The 26,728-nt window shown below is 34.6% G+C and overlaps 1 pseudogene; it reads right to left on the minus strand.

Annotated features, from left to right (window-relative positions):
- Positions 1-9,970: 9,970 nt before the first annotated feature.
- LOC129488797 (protein transport protein Sec61 subunit gamma-like) lies at positions 9,971-10,668 on the minus strand (annotated as a pseudogene).
- Positions 10,669-26,728: the final 16,060 nt, after the last annotated feature.

Genomic DNA, 26,728 nt, shown 5'->3' on the forward strand with positions numbered 1-26,728 from the left:
TTGCTTTTAAATGTATAATTATAAAAATGCTTTAGAATTAGTGAAAGACTTCAACAAATTAACTCCAATATATGTTGCTCACAGAACAATTTTAAATTGATGTGTTACCTTAAACTGTACCACAACCATATATGTTTAGCTTTCTTAACTGAATTTAATAAAATATTCCTGTGAAGTCTTTATAGTTATAAACATTTTTGATGATAATTTCATTTTGGATCAATGTTTTTTCCTCCTGGCAGGAAATATTTTATTTAAGTTGGTCTGACTATAATATTTCTGCTAAATGTAGTGAGGAAAAAATAATTTAAATTTTAAATTCATTTTAATGTGATTACTAAATACCATTTAGGGACAACGTTTTTCTGTCAAGATAATTAATAATTTTAAAATATGTTTCAATATGCATTTGCCTGCAAGAAAATATATAATACAATGTCTTGGGAGAACATCCATTGTATATTTCTAACTGTGATATTTTCTATGTAACTACTTGGAATGTGGCTACATTAATATCCAATATTAAACATAAAAGATACACATTGTTTTTGCAAAGTCAGCCCCTGAGATAATAGCTCATTAATATCAAAAATAACTAAAATATTTTGCTTCTATCAGCTTAACCAGTTTCTAATTTGTTTCCCTGAATTGTATCAAGATCCTTACTGATACAATTATTTCACTTTACAAGCTCTTTCTCTCATATCTACATTTCCAAAATACATATTGAGTGACTATTATCTGAATGAAATTCTTTTAACCTTTGTTCAAAACAGTAATGTTTTGAAAGGAGAGGAACAAAACAATGCTAAGTAAAGTGTGTATTGAGAAAACTCAAGCACTGAGCATAAGTTATTATTTTCATTTGCAAATGATAGCACAAAGCAGGTGGCATTATTTTTTCTTTTTTAATGGTTTTTTTTTTTTTTTGACTAAGTGGAGAAACATCTTTCATGACTTGGGAAAGAGTGCTATTTGTAAAAGTTTTATTCTCCAATGATTAAAATATTTATAGATGTCAAAACGTGGGTGAATGGTAGTGAATGTTGAGATGGGGTAGAGAAGAATGTGTTTAAGGGAGTCACTGATACCAAACCAGAATGCAGGGTAGCTCAAATGGAAAAACAAAACAAAGCAAAACAAAACAAAACCTGGAAGTGTTTTAAACTTGATTTAATGGGAGATAGAAATCGATCTTTTAATGAAAATCCAAAGCTAATATTAGAATAAAGCTTGATTATCAAGGATAAACCTTTTCTATAAATACTGTGTTGAATAAATATGTCGAGAATCAGTGTGGCATAGTGAAGAAAATAAAAAAACTCTAATGTTAGATCTAATGGAATGTGAATCCTGATTTTGCCTCTTGAGGGGTTATAGAATTTACTAAAAGTATGTAAATAATCTGTACCCTCATTTCATATATAAAATGTGAATAGTAAACTCTCTTTTGAGATATTCTAAGACTTAAACAAGGTAAAATGTAAAGTTCAAGTAAATGAGCTGGACTATAGAAAGTACTGTTTATTGCTGTTGTTCTTAATTATTTATATTTCAATAATAGCATAATTACTTTGTTTTTGTAGGGAACTATCCTTCAATATGCAGACCTGTGTCTACTGATAGATAACCTTTACATTTTAACCATACAGTTATGAACAAAAGCTGGATGTAGGAAAAATAATAACAACCTTTATTGCTGTACTTATGAAATTAAAATTCTCTGAAGCCAAATTTTATAGTCCATTAATTTCATGTCCTTCTTTACAGAATGCCTGCAAGTTTAATGGCCAACAACATGTTTAGGTGCAATGCCCTTTGTATGTAAGTGTGATGCCTTAGAAAGAATTGAGAAATATTCTAACCAGTGGACCTAAACACTGGAGACTGTTATATTGATTTAGTTGAAATGGGTCAGAAATTAACTCCTGCCACAAAGTGAAGTATTTTGTTTGGTTTGCAAAATAAAAAAAAAAAAATCAGGAATGTAGAGTGCTACAATGCCAATGCCAAGGAGAAGCAGTTAAAATAAGTTTATACGTTGGTATCAGTCCTTGCTTCACTGATTTTCGTAACCTATCTTAGAAGAGGATGGCTTAGATGGAAATGCTGTAGCAGATCCTAGAAGGCTCTACAGTTTAACACTGTCAGAAACCCCATATTTCATAGCTGAAAGTCAAGTTCTTTCTTGAGACAGGTATGAAGAGTGCACCTCCATAACTGCTACAAGTGGTGAATTGTGACAGAATGATGAATAGTTGTTAGACTCCTCATTCTTTCAAATAGCTAGTAATATCTGTACCTTAAGGTAGCAGTAAACAAAATGACTTCTTTGGTCATCATTATATTGCATCAACATACATGACTAAATTTTATAATGAGGTTTGAATAATCAAAATTATGTATTTACATCCCCTGTACTCCATTAATTAATAATTTTTTTTCAGAAGTTTTACCAGGTCCTAGCCTGAAAACACCAATATCAAGGTTTATTAACCAGATTAAAATTTACAGAATTAAGTTGGCAACAAAGGATTATACCCCAAAATCTTCTTGAAATTATGTTCAAAATAGGCTACTCTATATGAAAGATAGTGTATATAAAACATAATATTTTTGTTCCACACTGCATAATATTATCTAATACTTTGGAGGAAATTAGTGAATGACTATTTGCTGAAATAATGAACCGATTTATTAACTGCTTTCTTGTTGGTTATCAACTTATAAGTTATTGAGAAATAGAGGACATATTTAAGTAAAACCAATTTTCACCCAGAGTACAACAGCACTGGAATAAACTGCATTTGGATTTTCCAGTAGTTGGTTAAAAGTTTTATTAAAATACACAAGTTCTCTTCTAATTTATTTCTACACCTCATTGTTTGTTTCATCTTCTTTTAATTTTTTATTCCAACGAATAAATTCCAAGCATTTATTAGTGCCTTACATACACTAATTACTGTTTTTTGAATAAATGCATGCTGTTGGGTAGAGTGCAACACATGAGGGCAAAGAGAGGCTAGCTGTTTCTCTTCCACCAAAGTACTCACAGGAATTACTGGAAACTTTTCCTTATCTGAAAGACACTTGTAAACTCACGGTTTTCACTCTGTCTACATTTTCAAGAGAGCCAAATATTCAACATTAAAACATGACTTTAAAGAAAATAGCAGAGTAAAAATTAGAATGAAATGTTATGGATCTAGTAGTTTTCAAGAAAGATTGTGGGCTGGGCATGGTGGCTCATGTCTGTAATCCCAGCACTTTGGGAGGCTGAGGTGGGTGGATCACCTGAGGTCAGGAGTTCGCGACCAGCCTGGGCAACATAGTGAAACCCCTTCTCTACTAAAAATACAAAAATTAGCCAAGTGCGGTGGTGGGCACTTATAATCCCAGCAACCTGGGAGGCTGATGCAGGAGAATCATTTGAACCTGGGAGGCAGAGGTTGCAGTGAGCCAAGACTGCACCATTGTACTCTAGCCTGAGAAACAAGAGGAAAACCCCATCTAAAAAACAAACAAACAAACAATAAAACAAAAACAGAATGATTGTGAAGCCAGGAGTGTGATGGCTCATGCCTGTAATCCCACCAATTTGGGAGGCTAAGGCAGGAGAATCACTTGAGGTCAGGAGTTTGAAACCAGCCTGGCCAACATGATAAAACTCCATCTCTACTAAAAATACAAAAATTAGCTGGGCATAGCGGCACCACCTGTAATCCCAACTACTCGGGAGGCTGAGCCACAAGAATCGCTTGAACCCGGGAGGTGGAGGTCACCTGAGCTGTGATCACGCCACTACACTCTACCCTGGGCGACAGAGTGAGACTCTGTCTCAGAAAAAAAAAAAAAAAAAAAAAAAAAAAAAAAAAACAAGCAAACTGTGAATAAAGGCTTTTTCCAATCAGTTAGGACATTAAATGTCTGAGTACTTTATTGAGCACTCATTTCAATACCAGTCCTCCAAAATAATGAGTCTACTCAAAAAGAATATAAGTGGGAGCTAAACACTGAGCACCCATGGACATAAACATGGAAACAACAGACATTGCAGGCTACTAGATGAAGTGGGAAAGGCAGAGGCTGTGGGTTGAAAAACTGCCTGTTGGGTACTATGTTCACTACGTGGGAGCAAAATATCCATGTAACAAACCTACAAATGTATCTCCATATCTACAATAAAAGTGGATCCTAGGGAAATAGTTACAGAAATTTGGAAAGATTGTTCGGTAAGGATATTAATCACATTATTTGTTATTGCAAAACAATAACTCAGTATTTTGAGGCTTTTTATTTACTATTTTATTGGCTTCTAGCTAAATTGCACATTCCATTGAAAATTTTAATAATCAAACAAATAAATTCCTTGCCTAAAGGATTTTATGACCTGTGCAGTAAATTCTTTTATTCTATTTATTTTCCCAGGCAGTGGCAAATACCCAGACCCTAGGTTTGTGCCTCAGGTATATGGTCTAATAGAAACTCTATTGCACAAAAATATGTTTTCCACAGTCTAAAAGGTCTCTGCGGGCAATTGTTCCTGGAAGAGCAGCTCTCTGGATTTGCTTTGACTTTCAGTGATGTTTCCTGCAGGCAGGCAAGACTCTAAACACAGTTTCTCTCATCCAAGCATCTGGTAAATTTTATAGACAGTAGTTTACTGATCATTCTGCCATTGAGTAGATTATTGCTGACTGGTATCTAGCATTCTTTTATAATGCCCTCCTGTTGAGAAAATCTGGACATGTCAAAATTGAAGCATATTTAGATATTAAATGTGTCAGATAATATTAAACAAAAAATCAATAATACAAATTTAAATTGAGTTGCACAAGAATTTGAAATCAAGCAGCAATGAAACATAACTATTTTGGTGAAACTTTGAAGCTTATACACACGAGAGAGTTTAAAAATTCTCTACTGCTCGTGTAAGAAATTACAACAAATTTAGTGACATAAACGAATGAATTCTCTCACAGTTCTGGAAATCAGAAGTTCTAAATCAGTTTCACTGAGTTAATGGCAAGGCTTATTCCTTGTAGAAGCTCTGAGGTGAAAATCCTTTTATTGGCCTTTCCTAGCTTCTAAAGTTTCTTTTCTTACATTTCTGGGCTCACCCCTTCTTCCACCTTCAAAGCCAGCAGTATAACATCTTTAAATCACTACCTACCTCTTAACATCTCTTCTGTCTTTCTAATTACTTCCCTCTTACAAGGACTCCTTTGATTAAATCAGAACCACCCACATAATCCAAGATAACCTTTCTGTCCCAAAGTCCTTAATCACATGGGCAGTATCTTTTCCCATGTAAATTAACACTAGTTTCTGTGGATTAGGGCAAGGACATGGCATATTTATGGCCTACCATAAATCTTTAATATTAGAAATCATTATATATATTTTATGCATAATTTATACATATTTTGGATTATGTACGAAAATATAATTGAAACTCTACTCAAATATTTGACTTCCACTCAAATCTTGATATTTACTTAGTAGGCACTTATTTTAATGATATCATATGATAATTATTAATACTATAATATTTCATCATATTGCATAGGTTCAGCCTTTTGAGAAATGTTTAAGGTGTTAAATACTTACATTTAGATGACTTAGATGACAGAGCAAAATTTTCTTTTTCTTTTTTTTTTTTTAAATACAGTCTCACTCTGTAGCCCAGGCTAGAGTGCACTGGCACGATATCGGCTCACTACAACCTCTGCCTCCTGGGTTCAAGTGATTCTCCTGCCTTCCTGCCTCAGCCTCCCGAATAGCTGGGATTATAGGCACGCACCACCACACCCGGCTAATTTTTGTATTTTTAGTGGAGACAGGGTTTCACCACATTGTCCAGGCTGGTCTTGAGCTCCTGACCTCAAGTGATTCTCCTGCCTTAGCCTTTCAAAGTGCAGAGCAACTTGGGCTAGGATAAGCTTGCATGACTTGTTTCTAACCTACTTGGTTGTCAGTTGAGCTTGCACCTGTAGTCAGCTGGTAGTCTATGGTCATATCCATATATGTAGTGGTCAGCTTGGTTTCTGAAAAGCTTGGTGGAAGTAACTGGGCTGCTCATCTTCAGAAATTTTGGGGCGGGTTTCACATGGAGGTGATCATCGAGTTTACTAGAGTAGCAAAAGATGGCATGTCCCACTGCAGAGCACAGGTATGTTTCTTGTCTCTGCTTTCATCATGAATACTATTGTACCATTTACCAAAGTGAATATATGGCCAAATCCAGATTAAGGGCAATAAATTCAGAAATATAAAGCTCTTGATGCAACAGCTCTTGATGGTTTCAAAGTCAAATAACAAAAAGGTGTGCATACTGGAATTGTAGCCATTTTTGCAATCCACCACGCTTAGGATATTGATTCCTAAACCAATTATGTCAAAGGTAATTGCATTGCCATTATCATCGCAGTCAAGTACAAGGGTTATTCAAATACTGTAATAGAGTTGGAATTATTTTTTCAAGGTAAAAGTTTAAGGAGCTAGCAAAAGACTTGGGCTGGCAACGGTGCCTATTCTATTCATCCCTCCCTAAACGTTCAAAGGGCATGTGATCTAACAAATCATTTAGAAGCTCTTACCAAGAACTTTTAGTCTTAAGCCTAGGAAACAAACATCATATTTAGATGTGGAAAATTCCTATGATATAGTTCTAAAAATGTTTTCAGTTATCTCCTGTTACCTTGATTCCAGTCCTTCCTAATAATCTTCAAACTGCCTGTAACTTACCAATAATTATCAGTAATCCAATATTTGTTGTTTTCCTTACTTTTTGAGACATTTCTTAATTGAAATATTTTATCTATACTTTTCTCAATAGCTGACCTAAATTTTATAGCTCATTCTGTTGTAATCCAACATCGAATAAATATTTGAAATATTTACAAATCCTGCATAGACTGATGTGATTTACAGGTGAAATCCTACTTATCGGATGTTTATTGGAGCTTCTTTAGTGTTAAGATCTATAAATATGTAAAAGGACATGTAGGGATCCCTGATTTTAGCCTGTTAAAAACAAGCATTAAGATCAATTTAATTTGTAAGATGATAAGACAAGACAAAACAAAATAATATGACAAAAAAGAAAACACCTGTATGTTTTCCTTTTGCACCTATTTTACATGATATTCAGTTGCTGGTGTTTTAACTAAAATCATGAACATGGAAGCTGTATGATCTTTAAGTTTTGCCATTATGTTTATGAAATAGATCACTGTTTCAAAAATCCGGAACACTACTCCAATCCCATTGAGCAGTGACTACTATCCTGACTAGATAACTGTAATGTATACAATACTTAAAATGTTCGGATCGGTTTTATTCTCTGCTAGATTGTAATAAAGCTTTATGGGTAGCTGTAATTAACCTCTATTGATGTTAATTATGAGCTTTTAGGGATCTTGCAATTGTTTACCATGCAATTCTCTTAAAAGATGTCTGAAGCAACATAGATTAAAAAGTATATACAGTAAGACTTGTAGCCATACTCATTCAGTATGGAAAAATAAATAGTTGCTAACAGTGACATGCAGAGGTCATTTATTTTTTGTTCACCATAAATTATTTGTTCCCTTATTAGGTATAGGAAGGCCATTTATGGCATCAAATACTTTTCTCAGAATGAGCTCAGGGTCTCAGTGGAGCTCCCAGGCTAACCTATGAAAGGTGGAAGATAGTATCGATTTTCTCTACATCCACCATACTATTATTGTCTCCAAGGTTAGCTGAAGAGATGTAGCGAAATTCTGCCCCAAATGAGAACATAATGGAGACTAGACCTTTGGGTCGTGTCGTTATATTTCAAGTATCAGGGCTTCGCCTCTACTAGTTCCTTTGTTACATCTGTTCCTAGAGTGCTTTCTTTTTTTGTGGTTCTTATAAGGTCCCTGATACTACCTTTGCCAACATCAAGGGCAGAATCACAATAGAAAGTGTAGATGTGTAGCTTAGCAGTGGAAAGTTACTTAAAATAGAACTATTATTTTATTTTATTTTATTTTTTTTTTAGAACTATTATTTTAAAATTGACATAAGAACCACAGTTTCAATTTACTTTGGACGTGAACACTAAAGTCTTCTGCTTGTATTTCTTTCCTCTCTCTCTCTCTATATATATATACATATATATGTGTATGTATATATATATACACATATATATGTATATATATCTATGAATCATGATATGTATATCACAATTTATTTTGTCAATTCAAAGTATATCTAACCATAACCCCAATTAATCTTAAAGACATTTATAAATTTATAATTTTTAAAATTGAGAAACTTTAATAACTGCAAGAGACTGAGGTAGAATTAGTGCCAAGTATTGGGGAATTTCTATTGTTATAGGGCAAAACCTCACATATTTCCCTAATTACTTCTTCCAGTAGTCTCCGCTCTATTTCTATATAGCAGGCACTGTATTTCAGGACCTAGAATTTTTCTTTACTCAGGCAGCTCTTGCTACCAACTGTTAAATCAGAAATTATGCAGGATTTGAGATATTACCCTGTTAATATGATAACTGCCACAACTTTATAAACACACATATGTACACACAAACACACACACACATATATGTACACACATATATATATATAGAGAGAGAGATTCCTGCATATATATGTACATATATGGTATATATGAAGTGTATCTAAAATATATAAATCTCTATATATGTGTGTGTGTATCTCTATCTCTGTTTTTATCAATCTATATCTATTAATAGGAACACCATACTTCTAGATCAGAGAACCAGTTCCCCACAGAGTGAAAAAATGGTAGCAAAATGTACATGCTCTGTCCCCTGTACATGCAGGGCTTTTGCACCAGACAAAATGCATCTTGGAATATAAAACCTGGAGCTTATTTGGGGAAGCTGGTATATTGCACCATTCTCCCTCTGAAGAAGAGTGAGGGAGGCCTCTGTTCTGGAACGTAAACACATCCTCTCTGAGAAAGAGTGAAGGAAGGGGGCCGAGGAGAAGGTGTTTAACTCTCTTTTACTATTCTAAAATGTAAACAAATGACTTGGGATTCATTATCCTTAGAATGTAAGCAAAAGGATTCAAGGAAGAAGCAATTTTACCTTTCATTGGCAAGAAAAAAAAAATCTCTAACTTCAAAGGCATGCTTGCCATGCAACCTTCTTTAAACCAAGATACCAGTACTCTTCGCTCTGAAAGCCCTGATCATGCAGAAGCATGCAAATATTCATGAAGCCTTATTATCCAACACCACCATAATGTGTGTGATGGTGAATAATGAGTGTAAACTTGATTGGATTGAAGGGTGCAAAGTATTGTTCCTGGGTGTGTCTGTGAGGGTATTGGCAAAGGAAATTAACAGTTGAATCAGTGGACTGGGAGAGGCAGGCCCACCCTCAATCTGGGTGGGCACAATCTAATCATAGTTGCCAGCATGGCTAGAATAAAACACGCAGAAGAACATGGAAGGACTTGACTTGGTGAATCTTCTGGCCTTCATCTTTCTCCCATGCTGGATGCTTCCTGCCCCAAACATAAGAACTCCAAGTTCTTCAGCTTTTGGACTCTTGGACTTATCCCAGGGATTCGTCATGGTCTCTTGAGCCTTTGGCCACAGACTGAAGGGGGCACTTTTGGCTTCCCTACTTTTTAGGTTTTGGGACTCGGACTGGGTTCCTTCCTCCTCAGCTTGCAGACGGCCTATTGTGGGACTTCACCTTGTGATCTTTTGATTCAGTTCTCTTAATAAATTCCCCTTCATATATACACATATCCTATTAGTTCTGTCTACTTAGAGAAGCCAGACCAATACAATGTGCTTCCTCATATATTCCCCAATCCTGGGATTCTAAACTCCAGGAAATCTCTCTCCTTTTAAACTATCATCCTCAGATTAATAGCATGTCTCTTCCTCTATCATCCTGGGCAGCTAACAAACAGTTTTCAATAATTTTAAACAATTCTCAAAAGATAACAAGAGCCAGTGCCTTCAAATGGTTGGTGATTTCTTTGTTATAAAAAACATCCTTAATGAAAGGAAAGTCAAAGTGTGAAAATAGTATGACACAAGACAAAACAAATATGGGATAAATAACAAATTCAGCAGCCCAACAATTTATGCTGCCAAAGGTTCCTTCGTTTCAGCCGTGCCTGATAGTATATCCTCCTCTTACACAATGACTTTTATTACTGAAAATGTATTTTTGCATTGTACAGCCTCCACAGATTCTGATATGGAAATCTTTAAATGTTGTTCTAAGTGTTTAAACAACGTTCTTTGTCTTCTTTCCTTTTTCTTTTCATGATATTTTAATTTAGAAATAGAAAACATCTTGGAAGAAATAAAAAGGAAGAAACCACAAAATATTCAGCAAATTTTCACTCCATGAGCTTCTCAAACCCTCACTTGTTCACCCATCCCTAAGATGGAAAACACTCCTCCAAAACACATACAGCTACCAGCAATTATGTTATTAATAGGAATATGAACCAATTACACAGAAAATCCAATGAATCCCATTATAGCAAATCTTATTGCTGTTGCCATGGCAATCTTCTGAAATTCTTTTCTATCAGGTTCGGAGCATCTTTTAACCAGCTGAACCGAGTCCTTTACAAACTGCCAACTTGGCTCAACAAACTGTATTACATGATCCATGATTGCCTGTACCAGCTAAGATGCCCAAACCATGTTCTTTCATTTGAGGAGACAATCAAATATTTTTGAACAGGGTTGTGTCCGTAATGGTAATTTATAATAATTATTTCAGTGGCAATTGGGTCAAAATATTAATGTGATAGATAGGAGACTGGGAAAACACAGCAGACAATATTGCAATAATCTAGGTATAAGACCATCCATACATAAATCATCACAGCAATGAAAATACTAAAAAGATGACTTTGAAAATAGGAGACATTTGAAAACAGTAACTTATACATGAGTTTTCAAGTATGAGAATAGTTAAAATTCAAAATCAACAACATTTATGTAATGAGAATAATGAAAATATCCCTGATTACGAGTAAAGTAAAAAAAGAATAGAGAACCCAGAAATAAATCCATGCATTTACAGTCAACCTGTTTTAGACAAAGTTAACAAAAATATACATTGTGGAAACATACATCTCTTCAATAAATTGTATTGTAAAAACAGAATATCCATATGCAGAAGAATAAAATTAAACCCCCATTTCTTGTCATATAAAATTAAATCAAAATAGATTAAAGACTTAAATCTAAGACTGGAAACTATAAAACTACCAAAAGAAAACACTGGGGAAATGCTTCAGGACATTTGAGCAAAGATATCTTGAGCAAGACATCAAAAGCACAGGCACTCAAAGCAAAACTGGACAAATGAGATCCCATCAAGCTTACAAGCTTTTGCATAACACAGGAAATGATTAACAGAATGAAGGACAATCTGCAGAATGAAGGAAATATTTTTAAACTATTCAAATGGCAAGGAGTTGGCCAACAGTTATATGAAAACATGCTTAACATAACCAATCATCAGAGAAATATAAATCAAATGAGTTTTATACAAAAAATAGAAAATAAAAAAGCTAACAAGGATGTGGAGGAAAATGAATCTTTGTACACTGTTGGTAGGAATGTAAATTAGTAAAACCACCATTGAGAAGAATATGGAGGTTCCCCTAAAAACTACAGATAGAACTACTTGATGATCCAGAAATCCCACTGCTGAATACATATTCAAAGAAAATAAATCAATATATTAAAGAGATATCTGCATTCTCATTTTTATTGCAGCACTATTCACAATAGCCAAAATATTGAATGAAACTAAGTGCCCATCAACAGATAAAAAGATAAAGAAAATATCATATACATCCATAACAGAATATTATTCAGCCATAAAAATAATAAAATTTTGTCATTTGTAGCAACATTGATGGAATTAGAGGTCAGTATGTTAAATAAAATAAGCCAGACACAGAAGGACAAGTATCACATGTTCTTACCATATATGGGAGTTTAAAAAAGTGATCTAGGGAGGCCGAGGCAGACGGATCATGAGGTCTGGAGATCGAGACCATCCTAGCTAACACGGTGAAACCCCGTCTCTACTAAAAATACAAAAAAAAAAAAAAAAATTAGCCGGGTGTGGTGGCGGGTGCCAGTAGTCCCAGCTACTTGGGAGGCTGAGGCAGGAGAATGGCGTGAACCCGGGAGGCGGAGCTTTCAGTGAGCCGAGATCATGCCACTGCACTCCAGCCTGGGCTACAGAGCGAGACTCTGTCTCAAGAAATAATAATAATAATAATAATAATAAAAAGTGATCTAATAATAATAATAATAATAATAAAAAGTGATCTAATGAAAGTAAAGAGTAGATTGATGGTTATCAAGAGCTGAGAAAGGTATCGGGAAGGGTGGGTCAAGAGGAGCTGGTTAATAGGCACAAAAATACAATTACTAGAAATTAGCGCCAGTGTTCAGTAGCATAATAGAGTGACTACATTTAATAATAATTTATTGCATGTATATTTCAAGATAACTAGAGAGTAGATTTGAAATGTTTCTAACACAAAGGAATGAGAAGTGTTTGAGGTGATAGATATCTCAATACTCAGATTTAATCATTGCACATTGTGTGCTTGTATCAAAATATCCCATGTGCCCCATAAATATATACAGGGAAATGGGAGTTTATTTAAGGAATATTATGTTTTGAATTCTTGTTAGAATAGCTGTGTAGAATGGTACAGAACTCTAGACTGTCACCATGAGAACACTAGGCTTAATTAATCTTGGGTATGGCAAATAAAATTATATTTATGTTTTTTCTATTAGAACCCCTAATTTGTCTCTTCTCTTCTTCACTTAATGAAGCCATATTTCTGGTGTTAACTTTGTCTCAAAGACAAGAATGACACACCTTTCTTATGAAGTTTTCACTATTTTTCAGGAACGTTAATTGTCAAAGGTGGCATCGAAACTTCACAGCTCTTCACTTAGCCTCTGAAATCTTTGCAATATATTTTGAGTATGTGTTCCAGAGTATATATCTTTTTGTTTTAAGAAGCTAATTCCACGTAGTTCAACTTTATTCCATTAGAGATATTATATTATAAGCTCTGGATAATTCAGTGAATTAGTAGTATATTCATGTTTAGTGAATCAATATAATTGCACATCTAATCATGGATTTTTTTCCAGTGCAATTTTAATGCATTTTACAAATGAACAGAAAACTGTACTTCTAATATTAATTAATGACCATTTGTTCTTTTTAAGTGTTACTGCAAGAAATGCTTTTAGTAATCATTGTCTGCTTTGCTTTTCTGTAATACAGGGGTCACAATCTGATATCAACATACAGCTTTACATTTATTTCCTTTTATTTTCATACAATTTTATGTGAATTATAGGCATTAAATCATCTTAAAGCTTTAAAATTCCCTAAGAAGGTATAACTAATATGATGTTATAATTGAAGAGCAAGCATATACACAACCTTGAGCTAATCTAATTTTCTAATTTATTTAAAAAGATTTAAAGCAATTAGACTCATGTTAATAAGTAAGGTTATCTTTAGAACTCCCCCGGTAATACAGTATGGTACATATCTGCATGTGATATCTAGAAGCTTATAGCAATCTCAGGATCATAAGTCCTTTTTTGATTTCCCAGTGGCTATATTTGTTTGAATAGACAGATGTAACAGGGGTGAGCATATACATGATATGTAGGAAGTTTAACTTTTTATAGATAGTACTACAATGGTTAAGCTCTCCAAATCTATAAACTTTCATATTTTTCAGACTATAGACCACCTAGACGAGGTAAAATGCATATGCCAAATGATGTAACCTGGGAATGCAGATGTTTTCCCATGAAGGGGAGGGGGTAAACATAAGAACTTTTATGTGCCTGGTTAAAATACTTAATACAGCTCTCACTTTCCATGTTACACTCTCTTTTTGACTTTTGTAGATTTAACTGTGAAGTTGGGGGAAAAAACACACATTGTACTCTGTCTTGTGCTGACATGAGAATATGCAATAATCCTCCTTGGGTTAGATTTTGAGAGACTCTAGATTTCAAGAGAAAACATTTTTATGAGTAATAGTCTTGATGTTGTAAATCCATAGGGATAACTAGGTCATAATGAGGAATAAACTCATAGTACAGTTAGCACAAAATGAAATGCTCTCAATTTATATCTTTGAGATAGAAAAATAGTTTGTATAAATTGAGGCATAGTTTTAGAAATATAATATTTTTCAACTGTGTAATTTCTTTACAAATATTAAACCAAATGAGCTAAGAGAGAATTAAAGATACATCTATTTGTAAGAATACTTCCTACTTTTGAAATACTTTATTTGTGGAAATAACTTTAAGGGACAAATATGAAGAATGCCATGGAAGCAACCTTATGATAAGTCATTTGTTTTTCTGTATTCTTCCCTACTGTTTATCTTGTTAAGAAACTTGTTGAGCAATTCTGCTGCATCTACTGGCACCTGACAGGAGTATCATCAGTCATTGCAGAGGTTTTGGCCTACAAACTCTTTTACGGGATTCGGGAGGGATATGGATTTAAATTTTAAACTGGTTTCTGTCAGTGTGACAAATGAACACCAGAAAATTGTAGGACAATGGTAGAATGTCGAAATGCCTGCCAAGGTAATGGGCCAATCTTCAAGTGGAATCAACAAAAATAGCCTTAAAATAGCTCCAGGTTACACCATTATTTTCATTCTATGTCCAAGGCATAAGAACAGCATATTATTAATTTTTGTAATCACTGCATTATATTAAGAGGCTGAATAATTTATTCCTGAGTAATTCAATCCATAGAATAATAATTTTAACAAAACTGTTAATAGAGCATTGATTGTTAGCAAAATTTTTCGAAAAGTCCAAATAAGGTATTAAGACAAGATATGTAAAACATTTTCTCTCGGGTTATTTTTTTCTGAGTTTATTTTGTTGGCAAACTGATTGTTGCTTTATTACTTTATTGGTTTTTATAACACTGATAACAGTGGTATTCCAAAGTGTGCATTCTTGTCCTGATTTTTCAAGTATATTTCAGCTAGAAGGAACTAGAAAAGATTATTGCATTTTGATGAAGTGCATTTTAATAGATCTGGGGACTCTTAATAAAATTAATTGAAGCAGTGACTGATATGATTTGAACTGGAGCACAGTGCAGCCTGCCTCAAGCTTTAGATTCATACTCAGAAGTCAGAACTAGAAAAGTGCTCGGCTTCAAATTTTTCAATTCCCATAAGTTTTTTTATTATACCGTGCAAAACAGCTTTAGCTGCATAGTTGTTCTCTCGTAATGAAATCAACATAAATGGTTCAATGTTGGTATTTTAAGGCAAGTCACTTTAAGATAGTTGAAATCATATTGTACGGAATTTTAATAAAATACTAATTGTTTAAAATTTCCAAATTAAATACTTGTCAGAGTTATTGCAACACAATGGTGAAGAAATCTTAAAAGCTAATAAGTTTTCCTAAGTATAGTTTAAACATTAATATGTTAAAGATGTATTAAATACTTACCTCCATTGGAATCTTAAGTGTTTTATAAAAGATATTCTAATTGTTTAAGAAAAAGAATAAGTTATTTTGCTCTAAAGGTGCTGCAGTTAAGTCTCTTAAGAATTTATTGTTTTAGTAAATTTGTATCATATTTAAAATCTCGAAATTGATAATTTATAATTTAATAACATGACTGGTATCTGCTTTATTTCACAGATAATAAGGAAAAAAATATATTACATTCGGGAGAAATATGTGTTTACTTTTATTAATACCTTTTAATCATTAAGGTAATAAAGATAGTAAGTAAAACCAAGTGTTCAGATAATAATAGCAGAATTTAATACTTTTCATATGTACTCTATGAAAATTTATTCCTTATCTAAATTTATTCTGAATTAGAAATTATATTGGCTTAATACACAAAATTATTTAAGCATTTAAATGCTATTAAATGTGATTTTTGTTACCATACAGTATAGTATAATACTAAAGGATTGTTAAATGATTTATTATTATTACGTTGATTTCATTAATATTCTTCAATATGTCAAAATGGAAATTGTACTCAACAATGAAGTAGACCTGGTAAACTGATTTTAGCAGCCTAGTACATCTCCAGCCAGTTCAAATCTGATTGATAGTCAACCTGATATTTTGAGGAGTCTGAGGAAATAAATTGACCCCCTTCAAAGCCATCATGGCACCTACAAAATTATGTTATATTACAAAAATGCATTGATAAAACAGCATAGACGTTGCAAAATATAACATCTCTCAATTTTATGGGGAAATATTGACAAGAATAAAATTTTTAAAAAATACACACACTATAAAAATCTTTATTGGCAGAACTATGCATTGATACACTGAACTAAATACCTTTAAAATATGTTTTTTTCTTCCCTTAGATTATGTCAGCATATGTAAGTGTGAAATATACACATGCAAGTACAAAAGAAACATGTTTGGGCAATTTTAAAGAAACTGGAATACAAAAAAAGAGAATATAATATAACACAACATTGTGTAATATTCAGCAGAAATATAGGCTCAAGTAAAACAAACTAATGAAGGTAATAAAGTGCAATAGAATATTGTATTTTATTCTTCTTTCAAGATATTGGAGTTCTGAGCAGAATTATAGCACCTAACACATGAACTGGTTTAGCAAATATTCATTATAATGAAATATAATGACGTTAGTTGCTATAACCAAAGAGAAATTACACTTCTTTTTAAATTCTGTGATGTTGGTAATTTTGGGAGAGTCAGCTTTATCATCAAAATTACTCTTGGTAATCAAATAACTAAGCAAAATTATTTTTTGGAAATCCTTAGTCTAAAATCCAATGTGGAAACCACCTAAAATCAAATTACTCTTGAAATTTCTAGAAAGCTGCCATATTGAAGACTTACATGTTTTTCTTGTATACTGGATATAGCTCACCCAAGTTTCCCTTATCGTTGAAAGACATGGCCCTTTAGTTCTGTCTTGCAACAGTTGAAGTAGTTACATTTGTAGGTTCTCTGTGGTATCAAAAACATAAAAAAATAAAATGTCATTAAATTTTAGAATCACATTCAGCATTATGAGAGAAATATCCAATTCTGTGTGCAAACATTCTGGGCCTGAGGAAATAAACCAACACAATTTCAAGCTCACATTTGGGTAAAAACTCAGTGATTACTCTGGAGAAATGCCCAGGTTATTTCCTATTTTCTATCCTTCAAGGTGTTCCACCTGCCTCTTTTCCAAACCCTTATATATAAAGAAAAGAATATTAAATATAGTTAAATTCATTGCACTTGTGATGTAATTTCGAAAATAACACTCACAGAGAAGCAGCAAGATAGTGGGATAGAAAGGTCAGCCAATCATCTCCCCTAGCAAGGACACCAATTTAACAACTATCTACACACAAAAAGAACACCTTCATAAGAACAGAAAATTAGTTGAGCCCTCCTAGTGTCTGTTTTAACTTCTTTCTCTGAAAGAGGCACTGAAGAGGTAGAAAAAACAGTCTTGAAGCTGGATGCCACCCTTTCCCCATCCTTGGGCAGTGGCAACATGGTGCTGAGTGTCTCTGGCACTGGAGGAGGGAGAACACAGCAATTGTGAGTTATTGAACTCAGAGCATAAAGGAAAACTAGACCAAACTAAACTGGGGCCCACACACTAAGGGAGCATGTAAACCCTCCCTAGCCAAAACAGAGTCATAGATCTCAGCAGTCAGAACTTGAGTTCCCACAGACCTTGCCACCAAGGGCTAAAGTTCTCTGGGTCTGGAAGTAAACTTGAAAGGCAGTCTGGGTCATAAGGATTGCAACTCTTAGGTGAGTCCTAGGTCTGAAATGGGCCCAGAGGCAGTGGACTTGGACCAACTGAGACACCAGCTGGGGTAGCTAAGAGAGTACTGACATCAACCCTTCCCTAATCTCGGATTGCACAGCTTGTGGTTCCAAAAAAGATCCCTTCTTTCCACTTGATGAGAGCAGAGGAAAGAAAGTGTGAAGGACTTTGTCCTGCATCTTGGATACAGCTCAGCCATAGAAGGATAAGGCACTGGATGAAATTGTGAGACTCCCATTCTAGGACCCAGCTCCTGGGCAACATTTCTAGACACACCCTGGGGTAGAAGGAAACCTGGTACTTTGAAAGGAAAGACCATTCCTGACAGCATTCATCACCTGCTAACTGAAGAGCCCTTGGGCCCCCCAAAACCAGCAGCAATACCCAGGTACTATGCTGAGGGACTTTGGTAAGCCTCTGAGACTTATTGGCTTCGGGTAAGACTCAGCACATTCCCAACTGTGGTGGCTATGGGGTGAAAATCCGTCTGCTTGACAAAAGCAGAGGAAAAAGTAAAGGGGACTTTGTCTTGCACCTCAGGTACCAGCTCAGCCACAGGGAAGTAGATAACTAAGTGGGCTCTTGGGGTCCCCAGTTTCAGGTCAGGACTCATGGATGGCATTTGTGGATGTGCCCTGGACCAGAGGGGAGCTCACTGACATAAAAGGTGAGTCCCAGGCTAGGCAGCATTCATAAGCTAAATTAAGAGCCCTTGGTTCTTAAGGAAGCATTGGCAGTAGTCTGGCAGTACTCCCTGTGGCCTGTGGTGGTGGTGGATATGGGTTGAGGCTACTCTGCCTTTGCAGAAAGAAAAGAGTGAGAAGGATTGTGTCTTGTAGTGTGCATGTCAGCTTAGCTGCAGTACAATAGAACACTAGGTAGATTTCTAAGGCTTTTGACTCCAGTCCTTGACTCCCAGATGGCACCTCTGCACCCAAATGAGGCCTGGGGGAAATCGTCCCCTGAAGGGATGGACACAGGCCTGACTGGCTTCGCCACCTGCTGATTGTAGAGCCCCGGGCCTCGAGCAAACATAAGCCATAGGCATGGAGTGGTTACAGCAGGTCTTGGGTGAGACCCAGTGTTATGCTAGCTTCAGGTCTGACCCAGAAAAGGCATACTGGTGGTGACCACAGGGCTGCTGTGTCACTCCACCTTCAGCTTTAGGTGGCTCTGAACAGAGAGAGAGAAACTGTTTGAGAGAAAGTAAGGGAAGAGAACAAGAGTCTCTGCCTGTAATCCAGATAATTCTCCTGGATCTTAGACCATCAAGGAGGTACCTCTATGAGCCTACAAGAACCACAGTGTTACGGGGCTTGGGCACTCCCTAAAGCAGATACAGTTCAGATCTCAACACCCAAGTCCTTTCAAATACTGGGAAGCCTTCCTAAGAAAGCCAGGTACAAACAAGCCCAGATGTTGAAGACTATAATAAATACTTAACTTTTCGATGCCCAGACACCAATGAGTATCCACAAGCATCAGTAGCACCCAGGAAAACATGACTTCGCCAGATGAAATAAGTAAGTCACCAGGGACTGATTCTGGAAAAAACAGAGATATGTGACATTTCAGGCAGAGAATTCAAAATAGCTGTGTAGAGTAGACTCAGAGAAATTCAAGATAACACAGGAAAGTAATTCAAAATTCTATCAGATAAATTTAAATTTAACAAAGAGATTGAAATAATTAAAATCAAGCAGAAATTTTGGAGCTGAAAAATGCAATTGACATACTAAAGAATATATCAAAGTATTTTAATAACAGAATTGATCAAGTAGAGAAAATAGTGAGCTTAAAGAAAGGCTATTTTAAAATACACAGTCAAAGAAAGCAAAGAAAAAAGATTTAAAAACAATTAAGCACACCTATGGGATCTAGAAAATAGCATCCAAAGGGCCAATGTAAGAATTACTGGCCTTAAAAAGAAGGTAAAGAAAGAGATAAGGCCACAAAGTTTATTCAAAGGAATAATAATAGCAGTGAACTTCCCAAATCTAGAGAAACATATCAGTATCCAAGTAAAAGAAGGTTATGAACACCAAGCAGATTTAATCCAAAGAAGACTACATTAAGTCATTTAATAATCAAACTTCCAAAGGCCAAGGATAAAGAAAGGATTCTAAAAGCAGGAAGAGAAAAATCAAAAACAAAAATAAAAGCAAATAACATACAATGGACCGCCAACATGTCTGGCAGCAGATTTTCCAGTGGAAAACTTACAGTCCAGGATAAAGTGTCGTAACATATTTAAAGTGCTGCAGTACAAAGAAACTTTTATGTTGGAATAGTGTAGCCAGTGAAAATATCCCTCAAATATGAAAGAGAAATAAAATCTTCCTAGACAAACAAAAGCTCAGGGGTTTCACCAACACCAGACCTATTCTGCAAGAAATGTGAAAGGGAGTACAACAATCAGAAAGAAAAGGATGTTAACTGAGCAATAAGTAATCATCTGAAGGTACAAAACTCACTGGTAATAGTATACAGAATGTTATAACATTGTAACTGTGGTGTGTAAACTACTCTTATCCTAAGTAGAAAGACTAAACAATAAACCAATCAAAAATAATAACTGCAATAATGTTTCATGACATAGAGAGTACAAGAAGATATACATAGAAACAAAAAAAGAGTTAAAAAGAAGCAGAGGAACTATGTTAAGGCATAGAGTTTTTATAATTTTTTTGCTTGTTTGTTCATGCAAAAAGTCTTTAATTGTTATTAGCTTAAAATAATACGGTATAAGATAGTATTTGCAAGCCTCATGGTAACCTCAAACCAAAAATCATACAATGGATTAAAAAACAATAATAAGCAAGAAAATAAATCATAATCACCAGATAAAATTACCTTCACTAAAAATACAAAAAGGAAAGAAAAAAGAAAGAGAAGACCACGAACAACCAGAAAATAAATAACAAAATGGCAGGAGTAAGTCTGTCCTTATCAATAATAACACTGAATGTAAATGGACTAAGTTCTCCAATAAAAAGACAAAGAATGGCCGAATGAATGAATAAACAGGGCCCATTGATCGATTGCCTACAAAAACACAGATCATCAATAAAGACACACGTAGACTGAAAATAAAGGAATGGAAAAAAGATATTCCAAGTCCACAGAAACGGAAAAAGAGCAAGAGTAGTTATACACATATAAGACAAAATAGATTATGAGACAAAAACTATAAGAAGAGACAAAGAAGGTCACTATGTATTGATAAGGGGGTCAATTCAGCAAAATGATATAACGATTTTAAATATATATATATACAACCAACACTGTAACACCTAGATATACAAAGCAAATATTATTAGAGGAAAAAGGAGAGATAAATGCTAATACAATAACAGCTGTAGATTTCAACAGCTTACTTTTAGAATTGGACACATTTTCCAGGGAATCACCAAAGAAACATTGGACTTAATCTTTACTATAGACCAAATGTATCTAATAGATATGTACAGAAGTTTTTATTCAAGAGCTACAGAATATACATTCTTTTCCTCACCATATATAAATCATTCTCAAGGATAGACTCTATGTTAAGTCACAAAACCTGTCTTAAAACATTCAAAAACTGAAATAATATCAAGCTTTTGTTTCTGACCACAATAGAGTAAAACTAGAGGTTAATAACATGAAGAATTTTGGAAAGTATACAAATACATGGAAATTAGACAAAATACTCCTGAATGACCAATGTTTCAATAAACAACTTAAGAAAATTAAAAACAATTCTTGAAACAAATGATAAGGCATTTAACAGTTAAACTTCCAGAGACCAAGGATTAAAAAAAAAAAAAAAAAAAGATTTCTAAAAGCAGCAAGAGGAACAAACAAACAAACATATGATGGAGCTCCATACAATGGATAAGTACTGTGTGAAAACCTAGGGGTTACTGCAAAAGCAGTACTAAGAAGAAAGTTTATAGATAGCAGTGCCTAAAATAGAAAGGAGGAAAAACTTCAAATAAACAATGTAATGATGCATCTTAAATAAATAGAAAAGTGAGAGCCACAACCAGTGGTAAGTTCTCTTCCTCTGCTGCCTCCAAGTTGGACAGGGAACATAAACATTGAGATCACCCCAGAGCTAAGACGGGCAGGCTGAAGGTGCTAAGCCATGATCTACAGCCAGCACTCAAGTGGGAGAGGAGCCCATACTTTTAGAGCATTGTGAGGGAGCATGATTGTAAATGCAAAAAAATATAAAGGAGCCACCACTAATTAAGAACCTACCTACTGACCACTACACCTAAGCACCAACTACTGGATCACACTCCAAAGCTTCAACAACACCAAAATAACCTTGCTAACACACCCCCTTGTGAAATCAAAGACAAGAAGTCACCTACAAATAAAAACCCTTCACTAAGCCTCAGCCCTGTGAAAATATCCAGAAAAGAAGTCTACTGACTGTACTCAATCTACACTGCAGTTAAAGGAACTCTCACACACAGAGATGACAAAGAACCAATGCAAGAACTCAGGCAACACAAACGGCCAGTGTTTTATGTTCTCCCAAAGACCCCATTAGGTTTTCAAAAAGTCTTCTTAACAAGGCTAAGTTTGCTGAAATGACAGAAATGAAATTCAGATTATGGATAGTAATGAAGATCATTGAGATTCAGGTGAATGACAATACTCAAATAAAGGAAACTAAGAATCACACACACATACACAAATACAGGAGCTGACTGATGAAATAGCCAGTATAAAGATAGAACCTAACTCATCTGATAGATCTGAAATATACACTGCAAGTATTTCACAATGCAATGGCAAGTATTAACAGCAGAATAGACCAAGCTGAGGAAAGAAAGTTGGAACTTAAAGACTCGTTCTCTGAAATAAGATAGTCAGACAAAATTAAACAAAAAAGAATGAAAAGGAATGAACAAAACCTCTGCAAAATATGGGATTATATAGAGAGACCAAATCTATGAATCATTGGCATCTCTAAAAGAGACCATGAGAAAGCAAACAAGCTGGAAAACATATTTCAGGATATTGTTCATGAAAACTTCCCCAACCTCATGAGAAAGGCCAACAGTCAAATTCAGAAAATACGAAGAACCCCTGAAAGAATCTACAGAAGAAGATAATCCCCAAGATGCATAATCATGAGATTCTCCAAAATCAGAAATGAAGGAAAATATGTTAAAAGCAGCCAGAGAGAAAGATCAGATCACCTACACAGAGAAGCCTGTTATGCTAACAGCAGGCCTCTCAGCAGAAACCTTATAATCCAGAGACCATTACCAGCCACTAGAAAAACACAGACCAGTGAAACTATAAAACAACCACATAAACAGGTCTGCATAATAACCAGCTAACATCATGATGACAGGATCAAATTTACACATAGCGATACTAATCATAATTGTAAGTGGGTTAAATGCCCATTTGAAAGGCACAAAGTGACAAGCTGAATAAATAACCAAGACCCAATGATATAATATCTTCCAGAGATCCTTCTCATGTGCAAAGACACTCGCAGACTCAAAACAAAGAGATGGAGAAAAATCTTCCAAGCAAATGGAAAACAGAGAAAAAGCAGGTGTTGAAATCCTAATTTCAGACAAGACAGATTTTAAACCAACAAAGATAAAAAAAGATAAAGGGCATTACATAATAGTAAAGGGTTTAATTCAACAAGAAGACCTAACTACCCTAAATATATATTCAGCCAACACAGGAGCACCCAGAATCATAAAGCAACTACTTAGAGACCTTCAAAGAGACTTAGACTCCCACACAATAATAGTGGGAGATGTCAACACCCCACTTTACAGTATGGGAAAGATCACCAAAGCAGAAAATTAATAAAGATATTTAGGTCCTGGACTCATCACTGGATCAAATGGACCTGGTAAACATCTACAGAACTCTCCACCCAAAAACAACAGAATATACCTTCTTTTCATTACCACATGGCACATACTCTAAAAGCGACCACATAATGGAACATCAATCAATCCTTAGCAAATGCAAAAGAACTGAAATAATCACAAACACTCTCTTGGGCCATAGCACAATATAATTAGATATCAAGACTAGGAAAACTGCTCAAAATCATATAATTTTACAGAAATTAAACAACCTGCTACTGAATGACTTTTGAATAAGTAATAAAATTAAGGCAAAAAGCAAGAAATTCCTTGAAAATACAACAAAGACACAATAGAATCTCTTGGACACAGCTAAGGAAGTGTTAAAAAGGAAATTTACAGCACAAAATGCCCACATCAAAAAGTTAGAATGGTCTCAATTTACCAACCTCACATTACATCTAAAAGAACTAGAGAACCAAGAGCAAATCAACCCCAAAACTAGCATCAGACAAGAAATAACCAAAATAAGAGCTGAACTAAAGGAGATCAAGACATAAAAAAATTCAAAAGATGAATGAATACAGGAGGTAGTATTGTGAAAAAATTAATAAGATAGATAGACCACTAGCTGTATTTATAAAGAAGAAAAGAGAGATGATCCAAATAAGCACAATTATAAATGACAAAGGGAATATTACAACTGATCCCACAGAAATAGATAATATTATGAATACCTCTATGTACACAAACTAGAAAATCTAGAAGAAATGAATAAATTCCTGGATACATACACCCTTTCAAGACTGAACAAGGAAGACATTAATTCCTTAAACACACCAATAACAAGCTTCCAAATTGAGTCAGTAATAAATAGCCTACCAACAAAACTAAAACCTCAAAAGCATGTGGATTTAGAGCCAAATTCTACTTTTAAAAAGAAGTTCTAGTACCATTCCTACTAAAACTATTCCAAAAAATTGAAGAGAAGTGACTCCTCCTAAACTCGTTCTAAGAGGCTAGCATAATCATGATAGCAAAACCTAGAGTAGACACAACAAAAAAGAAAACTTCAGGCCAATATCCTTGATGAATATCAATCCAAAAATCCTCAACAACAAAATACTCAAAACTGAATCCAGCATCACATGCAAAATCTTATCCATTATTATTAAGTAGGCTTTAACCCTGGAATACAAGTTTGGTTCAACATACGTAAATCTATAAATGTGATTCATCACATAAATAGAACTAAAAACAAACATCACATGATAGTTTTAGTCTTAGCAGGTACAGAAAAGGCTTTTGATAAAATTCAGTAAGTCCTCGTGTTAAAAACTCTCAATAAACTAGGTGTTAAAGGAAAAGACCTCAAAATAATAAGATCCATCTATGACAAACCCACAGCCACAATCATAATAAATGAGCAAAAGATGGAAGCACTCCCTTTGAAAACAGACACAAAAGTGCCCTCTTTCACTATTCCTATCCAACATAGTATTAGAAGACCTGACCAGAACAATTAGGGAAGTGAAAGAAATAAAGGGCATTCAAATAGAAATAGAGGAAGTCAGACTATTCCTGTTTACAAACAACATAATTCTTTATCCAGAAAATCCCGTTGTCTTGATTGCAAAACTCTTTAAGCTGATAAACAGCTTCAGCAAAGTCTCAGGATACAAAATCAACATACAAAATTGTCTAGCCTTCCTATATACCAATAATAGACAAGCTGAAATCCAAATCAGGAATGCAATCCCATTTACAACTGCCACAAAAATAATAAAATACCTAGAAATAGAGCTAACCAGGAAGGTGAAAGATCTCTATAAGAAGAACTATAAAACACTGCTCAGAAAAATCAGAAATGACACAAACAAATGAAAAAATATTCCATGCTCAGAACAGAAAGAGTGACTGTCATTAAAATGGCCATTACTTCCCAAAGCAGTTTATTTCAATTTCATATCTATCAAACTAATAATGGCATTCTTCACAAAACTAGAAAAAAAAAAAACTGCTTTAAAATTTATATGGAACCAAACGAACCCTAACAGCTAAGGCAATCCAAAGCAAGAATAACAAAGCTAGAGGCATCATGCTACTGGACTTCAAACTATGCTATATAGATTTTAAAGCAGTTTTTTTCTAGTTTGAAAAAAAAAATCAACCCCATTATATTGTGGTAAAGGACATAAGCAGACACTTTCCAAAAGAAGACATACAAGCAGACAACAAGCATATGAAGAAAAACTCAGCATCACTGATCATTAGAAAAATGCCAATAAAAAACACAATGAGATACCATCACACATCAGTTAGAATGGCTATTACTAAACAGCCAAAAAAAAAAAAAAAAACTGATACTGCAAGCTCTTGCAGGGAAAAATAAACACTTCTACACTGTTTGTGAGAGTGTAAATTAGTTCAACAATTGTGGAAAGCAGTGTGGCAATTCCTTGAAGAGCTAAAAACAGAACTACCATTCAACCCAGCAATCCCATTACTGGGTATATATCTAAAGGAATATAAATTATTTTATTATGAAGAGACATGCATGAGTATGTTCATTGCAGCACTATTCACAGTAGCAAAGACATGAAATCACCCCAAATGCCTATCAATAGTAGACTGGATTAAAACAAAAATGTTGTACATATACACCATGGAACACTATACAGCCATAAAAAGAATGAGATCATGACCTCTGCAGGAACATAGATAGATCTGGAGGCCATTATCCTTAGCAAACTAACATAGTAACAGAAAACCAAATACTGCATGTTCTTACTTATAAGTGGGAGCTGAATGATGAGAACACACGGACACACTGGGGCCTACCTGAGGATAAAGGGTGGGAGGAGGGAGAGGATCAGAAAAGTAACTAATGGATAGTAGGCTTAACACCTGGGTGAAAAAGTAATCTGTACAAAAAACCCTGTGACACAAGTTTACCTATATAACAAACCGCATATGTACCCTTGAACTTAAAATAAAAGTT

This window comes from Symphalangus syndactylus, chromosome 8 (assembly GCF_028878055.3).
Source record: "Symphalangus syndactylus isolate Jambi chromosome 8, NHGRI_mSymSyn1-v2.1_pri, whole genome shotgun sequence".
NCBI classification, from domain to species: Eukaryota; Metazoa; Chordata; class Mammalia; order Primates; family Hylobatidae; genus Symphalangus; species Symphalangus syndactylus.